The sequence below is a fragment of the Cryptomeria japonica genome, chromosome 11 (genome assembly GCF_030272615.1).
Source record: "Cryptomeria japonica chromosome 11, Sugi_1.0, whole genome shotgun sequence".
Lineage (NCBI taxonomy): Eukaryota > Viridiplantae > Streptophyta > Pinopsida > Cupressales > Cupressaceae > Cryptomeria > Cryptomeria japonica.
Window position 1 is genome coordinate 104,243,176 of NC_081415.1, and position 13,360 is coordinate 104,256,535.

A 13,360-nucleotide genomic window follows, 5' to 3' on the forward strand; every position below is an offset into this window, starting at 1 on the left:
GATAAAAGTTTTATTCTTTGAATAAAGAATTCATTCACTCAACCCAACCTTGACCTTAACTCCAAAGTTAACCTTCAGGTCATATCAAGCATTTAATGCTTATTCCCTCTCCTGTCAACCTATCTCATATTGACACTTGTCATCCTGAGATTGGGTTGAAAGCCCTCACATGGATTGAATATCATTCAATCCTGACCCTTGTTGAGATTACTCAATATCAACCATCCATTGCCCTATTTTCACTATAAATAGAGCTCTCATTCCTCATTTTCAAATCCTCGAGCATTCAGCATTCATAGTCATAATCTAGAAAACTTGTATGCATTTAATCTATAGGCATTTCTAGAGAGCATTTAGCATCATATTCACTCTTTTGGTTTAAAATCAATTAGTTAATTAGATAAATCTCTTATTTCAGCTTTTTTTCACACTTGCATAGAATAGTTAAAACATTTCAATCTTGAACCTTTATAAGCATCCATAGTGCAAAAAGCTGTTGAGAGCTACACTAATTTGGAACTTGGAGAGGGGAGGAACAAAGGAGAAGGAGCTAAGAGCATGTTAAAAGGCATTTGGAGATGTCTTGTGGTATTTATTTCCAAAGTTAAATCCTTTATCATGTTTTTAGTGTCTCTTTTGATATGCTTGCTTAGATTAGTTTTTGGTTGATTAACACTAACAGTTTCTTGTGTTTTTGTGCGTTATTCCACCACAGATTTTTGTCTAACCTTATCCATTTTGCAGAGCATCAGAAAGTATTCATTAATTTGTAATGCAAGTAAAGTATGCATGGAAATTAGATGCATGGCATATATTTTAATGTATGAGTGAACGAATGTATGGTTAAATTGTAATGGATGAACTTCTCATGTTCTCTATAATTTTAACCTACCGAACGAATTTATCTTTATTTAAAGTATTATCATGTCATTCAGTTAATTAACTTATTGGATTTATTAGCGTGAGTTGAGTTATGTGTTGAATCAAGTAATCATGTTGGGAAACTCTTTAGGTGTTAGTTAAGTCTTCCGTTGTGTAAATCTGAACTTAGTGATAATTCAATGCATCATTATTCTGTTTATCTCTTTAAAAAAAACAAAAATTATTTGCACTCTATTCTTGTATTTTAGCATTATCCCTTCGGGGTTTCCTAGCAAGGTATTACATCTGGTCTTTTTCATCCTGAGCATAAACAATCTTGATAGTGTACTCCTGTCGTTGTGTTACATGACTTTTCTGATTATATCTCAGCTAGTTCAATCAAAACCTCATCAATCTGATCAATCGGATCTACTTAGATCACATATTATACAAGATAGATCATTCCTGAAACCAGACTTGGTCTCAATCACTTTACTTAATCATTACCTCAAATGAACAACTAGCTCCGATTTAATCTTGACTTTTGTATCACTCTTAGCTCTCAGTCACATTGATTGTAAATGCATGTTCAAACCAGGACCTCTTCTAAGAAAGCTGACAAAAGTAAGGACAGTTTTTTTCATTACAAACTAATCCATTCTTGAAAATCAAAACTATCATAAATATCCATGGCTACCTTGGCTCAACAAATTCAAGATCTCAAGAGATAAATATATGACATTCAAGCCCAACGAAAAGATTCAATGACCCCTTTTGAGATAAAATTTCATGATATCAAGAACACCAGACTTCAAGAAATGCTAAAACAACTATATAAGGTGGAACAAAAAGTAATAGAAAATCAAAAGCCAAATCTCATACGAGATCACAAGACATCTTCACCAAGACAAGAAGACATCTATCCCCTAGATAGACAATTTACACCTTTGGGGCAATCTATTGAGTCAGCTTTGGAAGAGCTTATTGAGTATAATCTTATCATATTGCCTCACAAGACCGTATGGGGATGTAAAATTTTGAGTAATTACTGTGCATATCATAGGAATAACAAACATAAAATTCAAGACCTCCTTGATGATGGTGTTATTGAAATTGAAGATCCTAATAAATCACCTAAGGAGAAACCAGATGTCATTACCAAGCATGATCAAAATTATGAACCTATGTCTAGCAATGGCCCACATGTAGCCTCCATCTCTTCCATGTTTCCTCCATCTCCTAAGGCTTCTCAACAAAATTCCATACCATATCCCTCAAATAATGAATCTAATGATGAAACTTATCATGTTGACCCTCAAGGGCTATCTCAAGGGCCATCCCATCCAATGGTTGAAAAAGATCCTATCTCTCTAGAATCCCACGATTTTCTCATTATAACTTTCCATTTCTTCCAAGATGATCTCATTCCATCTCAAAAGTAAAGCATCCTTACAAATCCCATTCCTATTCCACTTCATAAGAAAGATCATGATGCCTCTTCCATCTTTTCAAATGATCCTATTCAAAATGAAGAGTCAAACACCCTTCCTACTCTATCCAATGGTCCTCTTCCATGTCAAGATCAAAGTATCTCTTCATCTCCTTGTCATAATCCTCCATTTTCACCTCAAGGATCCATCATGCCTATAAAGCCCTCTCATGATCCTACAAGTCAAAATATTTATAAAGGCAAAGGGGTAGACCTTCACAAGCAAGAACGCCTCCATATTAAAGAAAATATTAAGGGTCTTGGCCTTAGTGTCATTCCTCAAGATGTTGGTACCCCTACTAAACCAAAATCCAGATACACGCCTTCCCCTTCATTTCTTCCATCCATTTTAGGACCCTATATCCCTCCATCCCTTATGAAGGATCAACAAAGGCATACATCTTCACACACCTTCCATACATCTAAAAGGACATAAAGGCCCACTAAACAAAATAAAGTAAAATCAAAAGTTATATGGGTTCCTAAGGCACTTCTAGAAGCAAATGTCTTCCAAGGAACTATAAAAGCATGAAAAATCAAAAACCATGTGGATCCCTAAGTGGCTCCTTGAAGCACAACAATCTAAAGAAAAATCCAAATCAACATCCAAAATTGTTGTTCCTCCATCCAAACCTTCCAAATCAATTTCTCCATCACCTCCTTCATCCATTTTGGATCCTTATGTCCCAAAATCACTGGCTGTTCCTCCATCCAAATCTCAAAATTTGGGATCCACTTTTCCTCCATCACACCACACCTCAAGATTTGTCCCAATGATGATCCTGCCATCATTTCCGTTCACTCATGGACCAACCTTTCAATATGTGATCCATTATCCAACACCTCTTTTTCACTCTTCCATCCCCCTTATCCAATCCTTTTCATAAGAATCTACCCTAGTTTCATCACAAAATCCAAAAAATAAGGAAATCAATATTGGAGATTATTAACATGTACACTTAGTTGAGTCCTTATATCCTATTGGAAAAGACATCTTTATCCAACTCTTCAAACAGAGACCAATGAACTACCTACACAAAACTCCCTCGCCCTATGAACATCATACACCTTAAACAATACTATATCTAAGGGTTGGGTTGGTTTAGGTTTTACTTCCCGCATTGCATCTCAAAGCACTACATCACATATAGTTTCTTTTTTTTTCAATGCATCGCATTCACAAAATTTATGCATTTGCATATAGCAGCATTAATAAAACAAGACAATTGTCCAAGTTTATCATTTGTTTGCATGCAAGAGAAACAAGGGTCGTCTCCTTTCATAGATATTTAGACATGGTCTTTGAGGTCCTAATGTCATTCATTTTAAACATCACCCCGTGATGATGCTTTACTTATGGTTTGGTAGTGATTTCACTATTTGAGACTTATTAACCCAAAATCTATCAATTTCTATATCTCAAACACATTAACAAAATCTCTAATTCATTCTAGACACCTAGTTGATTATATGACTAGTGAAAAATATAAAATTCTACTTTAGCGCTACTATAATTGTCACACCCAAGTAGGTTTAATTACTTACAAGTCAAGGCATGAAAAATAAAAAATAAAAAGTTCTATGTCAAATATTCATCTCAAGGAAAAAGAGCAATGATATATAACTGCAATATCACACATACAAGTGTGACAAAAAGCTTGACTATGGGAACATGCGAGTAACTCCATCAGGCCTATGGATGCCTGCTGGCAATGGAGCAATATTTGAGAAATTACAATCTATAACCTCATCGAAGCTCTAAAAGCTTGCTAGTAGTGAGGCTCTATACGAGATGCTTTTGAAGTTGGAATAATCCACGTAGCTAGTCATATAGGATGCTAAGGATCTTTAGTGAACACAAGAGCATGAATTAACTCATTTGCACGCACATGGGCAAAAGAAGATCAAAGTTTCAAGAACCAATGTGGAAGTTTTTCGTGTCTCCATTTGTAAATCCTAGTCACTAAGTGTGTTAATTTGGATGTTCCAAGGGACCTTGAGGATTAATTGACCACTTATCTATGAAATGCTTCATACCTCCAATTCAATTGGTGTATCACGAAATGCTAAACAAACACAGCCATCCTTGTTTGAATAGGAAATGCATATTCATCATGCATATTGCATTAACATGGTCATATCAAAAATTCATTGTCTCCACATGCATTCTGCAAATCATCATGTCATATAGGTTTGCATATTGGGGGCATAGCTGAAAAAAATTAAAAAAATCATAAAAGTCCTAGAAAAAAAAATCCTAAACATTATAAAATGTCCTAAAAAAATATTAAAAATAAAAAGCTCACAATATAAAAAACTGAAAAAATCAAACCAAGAAAGCATAGACCATCCATCAAACTAAATCAACAACACAAACTCTCAAAGAATGCAATCAAACTTATCGCATGTCTTGTTAATCAATCTATCAAACTCTATCAAACATCAACATGTCTTATACAAGGAAGGGTACACTCGAAACCAGACAAATTGGTCTTATACGGGGTACTCACTCTTTGAAACTAGACATTCCTATCAATGATCACACAAATCAAAACAATGACATAGATCAATATGGTTGCTGGATTTTGTCTAGGTTAGTCTTATTTCCTTTACTGAAGTGTTGCATTTTTGCTTTAGCTTGTGCATATCTTTGAGTCGCTTTTGTGACACCTTGGTTCTTCTTAGAACCTTCATGGCCTGAAACCAATCAACGTCCTATTCTTAGGGTACTTGACTAATCAATCTAAATGTCCTATGTAGTTTAACCAAGTTATCTTTCTGTCAGTAGTACCAGGTCGTCGAATCTAAGTCAGTCACATGTCTCCAATCCACTGCAGAGTTTTACCACTAAGTAAATAAGCAAAACAAGAACAATAAAAATAATCACTCAAACTATTTGAGATTTGATTGAAATTAGCTTTGTGTGTTGTCTTTTCAATTGGTTTTCACTTATTATTCCCTCTGAGTAACTCAAGGAAATCTATCTTGACTAAGAGGAGCAAGGACTAGGGGTATAATACTTTTCTTTGTTTTCTGCTTGTAAGAATAATTTCAATGATTTGAAAACATCTCATAAGCTAGGTTTCTATGATAAGTGCCTTCACATCAAGCTAAAATTGCCACACATACCTCAATTCCATTTATTTGTATGCTACAGGGAGGTTGGAATCATTTCCTTGTCTGTTTTGAGTAAATTTCTTTATCATGCAATCTGGATACATGCTTAATCTATCCTAGGATATGAATGGTACAAGGGTCATTGCAGACAAGATAATTAATATTGCATATGACAAGGAAGGAACTCTGCTTTTTCTGGTGTGTTTGCATGCAAGCCACATTCAGGTCATCCTGGCTCTTTATGCCTTGATGCTTATGTTTTCTTTCTATATTAAAAAGGACGTGACATTCAGGTCATCTTGGCTCTTTGTGCCTTGGTGCTTGTGTTTATTCCTACATTTCCGCTTAGTGATGAGAAAAAGAAAACTAAAGTCCAGTGACTCAATCCTAGTTTGCATACATATCCCATTTCGCATACATGAGTATATCATAGATCCATAAGCCCACTACGCATTCATTTGCATTCATACTATTGCATGAAAAATAACAAAAAAATAAACATTTGCATTATTAGATCATCATTTTCCTTCATCAAATCATTTATTTGCATATGAAAAAGAAACAAAAACATTCATATTCATCTGCATTACATACATACATACTGAAGAGAAATACATTTATATAGAACAACAACATAAAGAAAAGGCATCTCAGAAATAATTGCATATCAATAGCACAAATACGAATGAGCTCAAGTCACAAACTCATATATATCTCATCAATGTCAAAGAGTACAAATGATATAAAATGTCATAAATATTGTCAATCGGGGCAAGAATTGTATAAACTACAAAAATGGGGTACAAAATATGGGAGATATCTAAAAATCTAACTCTTTGCCTCTCCCTCATTGCCTAGAGGAGGAGGTGGTGGTTGCTGAACAGGGGCATCATCCTGTCTAGGTGCCCTAGCTCCCTCTGATTGAGCCATGTACTGGGAATATAGCACCACCTGTCTATCTGTCGGTATTGTTGCACTATATGTTGCTACATAATATGTTTCTTGGTAGACTGGTGAAGGACCTCACGCTGGGAGGCAGCTAGCTCTTCTCTCGATCTTTGAATCTCATGGTCTTTCTCTTCTCTCACTCTATGAATCTCTCGGTCCCGCTCTCTCCTCAGGCTCTACAGCTATCGCTCACGCTCTGTGATCTGTGTCTGCATCATTGTCATCTGTGTCTGCAAGCCCCACACTCTACCCCTCAAGGTATAGATGATATCCACAAGTGTCTAACCTCCTACTCCTCCCTCCTCACCTCCACCACCCTGCTCCTCTCTCCTCTGTCACACTTGTCTAGGAGAATCCTCATTGCTAGGGTCCACTGCCTCACCCATCTCAACATCTACTATGGCCTCTCCTCCCCTATCCCTACCATTATCTCTGCCAACTGCTCCTAATGATCCTCCCTCTCCCCTTCATCATTTTTGGCCTGCCACTGGTGCTCTGCTGCTTCTCCCACCCAGATCTCCTCCACCCCTCCTAGGTGTCACCTCTCTCTAAGCTCAGGCTGGCCCATCATCACCCTCATCTATTTGAGGAGCATTCTCTCCAAGATCTATGAATGGAGGAAAGGGATGTCTCTAAAACCAATCTCTATACTTGGGCAATACTCCTGCATCCGCAACATCCTCAAGGTACTCTCATCTCTGCAGTTGTAAATTTGCTAACTCCTGCATGGTCAAGGCATATGACAATCTAGGCCCCCATCCTCATCTCTCCTCATCCCAAATCTAGCATAAGCTATAAACTCCTAGGAGATACTCTATGGCCTCCCATACTACCTCAAAACCCTACTAAGTACAAAACGTTCAATAATAACTGAAGATCTACCCAAAAGTGGAAGTGTCATAAACGTATCTCTGCACTATCTCCTCCAGTCATCCCACTACTCTAGACCCCTATACGGTCTCCAGACTACTGCTATCAGGTCATCTAACTATCTCCTCCAAAAATCAGCCTTGCTCAAGTGGGGCTATGTGATATAACCAAAATATCTATATACAATAGGCTATCCATCCTGTCATGAATCGTCCACAATCGGTCTATAAACTGGGATGTGCTCCCAGACCCAAACTTGCAAAACTAGAACACCTGCTACCATAATTTTTGCCCCTATAGGCGATCTCATGCATATCATGGTACATATGCATGAGTAAGCATGAACCCTAACCTAATCTAACTTGATGAATAAGTAATCTCTCTAGCATCCTACCCCATCCACATAAGAATCCATGTTGTTCCCTATCAGGCATCATGAAGCAACCAATAATGCCAGCCCAAATGCAAGCAAGAGGGAACTGTGCTCCATACCTGCTCAACAAATCATCCCAAGTGATAGACCAATCCAAGATAGTGCCATCCTGAAATATGCGTATAAGTGCCTCAATGCCCTGTCATGGAGTCACATCATCATCTACCTTATCTTCAACAAATGGTATCCTCAAAATCCTATCTACATCCTCAAGAGTGATAGTCATCTCCCCAGTCGGTAGCTGAAAGGTGTTATGCTTGCTATGAAATCGCTCAACTAACGTAGTCAACAATCTATGATTCACATAGATATGAAGCATCTGCAGCAAGTATCCAAATACACACAATCCGATGGGATCTCTTTGTGCATCTGATAAGTCTTGCACTAATCTAATAATAGGTAGATATGTACATCGGAACTGAATTTCAGGCAGCTAAACCTGCAAAATTGAAAACAAAATCATCAATATGCAATACAAATTAAGTTAGAAAGGTGTAAAAAGTGCTCATAAATTCAACTTATCAATCACAGAAATAAAAAATTCATGTTTATGCCTTAAAAAATATACATTGTTTTTCATATGAGTTTTCACAGTGAGGCAACAACTTGTGAGATTCTGCAAGAAGCGAGAACCGAGCCAAGATCTGATGTCGGTCGTAGATCACATGCAACTCCTCATGCAATAGATGATCAAAGATCAAAATAGTTGAATGAAGATAATTTCGATATGAGAAAGAAATAGAGACAAAGAAGAGAATTTGGAGAAGACTCTCACCGAGCTATCACTTCACCTGCTTGACTAGTGAAGGTGAGAGTATAGTGCTTATTATATAGAAAAATATAAGCATATACATCCAAGGGGTGCATTAACTCCTATTCCCCATAAAAAATGGGAGGTTTTACCTTCTTGGTAACTGCCAAAACATGTGGCATAACCTCCTTACATGAAGACAAAAAAGGAGTTGAGAAAGTTGGCACATAAGGCCAAAAGAGGGTGTGAAACCCAACTACCCCATAACTCACTTAGGAAATGACAAAATAGTGGTTATGAGAGGTGGCACAACAAGCCAAAAGAGGGTGTGAAACCCAACTACCCCATAACCCACTTAGGAAATGACAAAATAGTGGTTATGAGAGGTGGCACAACAAGCCAAAAGAGGGTGTGTAACTCAACTACCCATGTGAGGTGGAGAGTTACACATGTAGCTGAAGTATTTCGCCATGTGTCCTCATATAAACCACTCCTATTAACCTAAGCAAGCTTAAATAATATATGTGTAGGAAAAAATAAATATCCCCTAACATAAGGAAAATAAAAAACCTACACTAACACCCCCCTTAAGCGTAGCTTAGGTGGGTGAAAATATGGGTCCCGACAAATGCAACCATGTTAGGTACCCATGTACATAGATAGTCCCCCCAAAAGAAGAAGCCCCCCCATAAGAGGAATAGCCCCCCCCCCCCCCCCCCCCCAAATAAGGAGAGAAAGAAAGGAGGACTAAGAAGTCCCTCCTGCAGTAGACACCTATCGTATCCCAAGCAGAGATCACAAATGAAGGAACCTACTTTTGGTGAAGGGTTTGGTGAAGATGTCCGCAATTTGCTCCATTGTAGAACAATACTTAAGATCAATGATGCCTTCCTAAATGAGCTCCCAAATATAGTGCATATGTATCTTAATGTGTTTCGTCCTTTGGTGATGAACTGGATTAATTGAGATCTGTATAGCACTTTGATTATCACAAAAGATGATAGTAGGCTTCCTAACTGGAATACCAAACTCAGTGAGAATATTTTGAAGCCAAATAGCCTCAGTGGTGGCATTAACTGCCCCTCAATACTCAGCCTCTTTTGATGAAAGAGAAATTGTAGACTGCTTCTTACTCGACCAACAAACTGGACCAGAACCAAGTGAGAAGCAATACCCTGAAGTGGATTTGCGATCCTGAGAATCACCCGCCCAATCTGAATCTATATATCCCACCAAGTCAATATCCATGCCTGCTGCATACTGAATTCCATAGTTGTGAGTACCCTGAATGTAGTGGAGAATCTGCTTAGCTGCTTTCCCATGCAACTCATGTGGCTTCTGCATGAATCTAGAGACCATGCCCACCGCATATGAAATGTCAGGTCTCGTATGAGTCAAGTAGATGAGGCTCCCAACAATTTGTCAATATAAAGTGCTATCAACCAAGGGTGAAGAGTACTTAGCCTCAAGTTTGACCCCAGATAAAAAAGGAGTAGGTGCAGGCTTATAGTCAGCCATGCGAAATCTAGAGAGCATATCGAGTGCATACTTGGGTTGTCCAAGGAAGATGCCTGAAGAAGATTGAGTAATCTCAATTCCCAGGAAGTAATGTAGAAGACCTAAGTCTGACATCAAAAATCTATCATGTAGAGCAATTTTCACTACCTTGATGGTGGATGAGTGGCTCCCTGTGATCAACAAGTCATCAACATAGAGAACTAGAAATGTGAGAGTATCATCCTAGTGCAAAATGTAGACGTTCGGATCAGAATGGCATTGAGTAAAACCAACTGTCAGAAGGAAGGAGTCCATCTTGGCATATCAAGCTCGAGGAGCTTGTTTGAGGCCATAGAGAGACTTTCGAAGTTGACATGCAAGTGAAGGATCTTGAACAAACCCTTGTGGTTGCTCCATGTAGATTTCCTCCTGAAGGTCACCATGAAGAAATGCACTCTTGACATCTATCTGATGAACTTTCCAACGATGGGTTGCAGCAATAGCAAGGACAAGCCAGATGGAATTCATCTTAGCAACTGGAGCAAAATTCTTAGAGTAATCAACCCCTGGAACTTGGGAAAAGCCTTTTGCTAACAAGCGAGCCTTATACTTATCAACCGACCCATCTACTGCAAATTTTGTTTGATAGATCCACTTGCATCGAACATGTTTCCTTCCCTTAGGAAGAGGAACTAAATCCCATGTGTGATTCCTTTCTAAGGAATTAAACTCTTCTTGCATTGGAGCATCCCATTCAGGAACAGCTATAGCTTCTCGAAAAGACTGTGGATCAGAAGCTGAAGCAATGAAGAGATGTGGAGCTTGCTGAAATTGTGACCCAGTTCTTCTAGAATCTGATGGATCACCAAGCCAATCTCCTACTGACTCAAAAGTTTGTCGAGCCCAAAGAGGCACTGAAGCTGGAGAGTCTAGGGAAGAATCATCAACCTCTGAAGGATGACTATGAGAAGAATGTGAATCCTCACCATCACTATCACCATCTGAAGTGGAGGAAGAAGACTCCTAAACAGGATTAGGAGGATTAAGATCCTCAAAAGAACTGTCAACATCATGCAATGTCTCCAATGTGATAGTGGATGGAGAAGTGGTATGAGAAGAAATAGAAGAACTCTCCTCAAAACGAACACTCCTCTCAATGAACAACTCATGTGTAGATGGATGGAGAAGTCTATACCCTTTGACATCATCTGGATACCCAACAAATATGCAAGGCTTGCTCTGCGGATCGATAGCCTTGCGTTTCTCTGCTAGAATGTGGGCCCATGCAAGAGAACCAAACACTTTGAAATGCTTAACTGTAGGTTTCCGACCGGTCCAAGCTTGAAAAGGAGTTACCCCCTTCATAGCTTTATGAGGAACTCGATTCTGGATGTAACATGCACAATTGATGGCCTCTGCCCTATATTAAGGTGCCAAAGACTTAGAGTGAATCATACAATTTTCCATCTTCTTCAAGGACCTATTCTTCTGTTCTGCGACACCATTCTGCTAAGGACTGTATGGAACTGTGTGTTGCATGTTGATACCTTCTGAAGCACAAAATTGTTCAAACTGATTATTAACATATTCACCCCCATTATCTATGTGTAGAATCTTGATGAACTTCCCAGATTGTTTCTCTGCAAAAGCTTTGAAATCTAGAAAATTCTCAAATACCTCAGATTTTTGTTTGAGAAAGTAAATCCATGTAAATCTGGAAAAGTCATCAATAAATGTTAAGACATATCTAGCCCTACTAAAAGATGGTTGTGGAAATGGTCCTGCCAAGTCACTATGTACCAACTCCAATAGCTGTGGAGCTCTCCATGCTTTGCCTTTATCATACTTCTCAGGATTCTTACCAAGAATACATCCCTGGCAAACTCCATTAGAAAATCGAACAGAAGGCAACCCTGAAACCATGTCTTGTTTACTGAGTTGTTGCAAGTAACGATAGTTCAAGTGGCCAAATCGTTGATGCCACAAACAACTAATCTCATCTGCATGAGTGAGTAAAATTGTTGAAGGAGAGTCAGGAACAAAGTGAGAAAACTAATATAATCTAGATTGATGATCTGCTTTTCCCATAGCAATAGTAGACCCATTATGTATTTCACTGATTACCATTGTATCGGGCGTGAACTCAACTCGCTTGCTAGAACCAGTGTGAATGATCTGATAAACAGATAGGAGATTAGTTGATAAATATGGAACACAAAGGACATCCTTAAATGTTCCTTCGCCCACATCAACAGACCCTCTCCCATGCACTTCAATAGGAGTGTCATCACCCATTAGTATGGAAGGCATAGAACATGGCTCTAAAGAGGTGAAATCATCTTTTGAAGAAGCCATGTGGTGCGAAGCACCCGAGTCAATTATCCAAGAATTGGGTTGTGAAGCAACAGCAACTAGGACCTTACCCTTTCCTTTCCCTTTACTCTTATCTGTATCCTTAGAAGATCCTTCTGATGAACTCTGTTTGACTGAATCAAGCACCTTGATATTATTCTTTTCAAGAAGATTTGAAAGGTGATCAATTTGTTTCTTTAAACACTTATGTTCATCATGACCAAGCCTCTTACAATAAGAACACTTGACCTTCTCCTTCTTAGGTTTTTCACCTCTTGATAAAGAGGTCTAATTATCTGCTTTTGAAGTAGCAGATTTCTGATCTTTTTTCTTCTCTCCTTGGTTCTTTTGTTTCTTATCTTGCTTACTAGACCCTTTTTTTTCTTTCATGCCTTGATTTACAACTAAGGCATGTGACTTAGAGGGTTTTATTGTACCCATTTGAACTAATTTGTCTTACTCCCTAGTGAGTTCTGCAGCAAATTCATCCAGAGAAGGTATTTTGAATGTGGTACCTAGGGCACATTTTGTATCATAGAATGTAGAAACAAACACTGAATAGTTAGGACCAAGCTTAGAAAGAATACTCAAGATCAGTTGCTTATCATCTTTCTTAGTTCCACACCATTTCAACTGTAATCTTACAGACTTAAGTTTAGTGAAGAAGTCTTGTATAGTGTCAAAATTGGTTGGATTCAACCCTATGAGTTCATTCTCTAACTGATGACCTCTTAGCTCATCTTGCTTACCAAAGAGGTTTTCCAAAGTGGTCCACACTGCATTTGGTGTAGTGGCAAATTCAATGTGAAAAAGAAGGTCTGGAGAGACTGACATACATAGAGTACCAAAGGCTTCATCACATTTATTAAACCATTTAATCTTTTCTGCAGCATCTTGAGGTTCAGTTTCAAGTCCCATAGTAACACGATGATATCCATGTCTTTTTAGATATATTATCATCTTAGATTTCCATTCAAAGTAATTATATGGTGTTAAAAGTGGAACTATAGATGCATCCATGATAGTAGAAAAGAAGATTGCA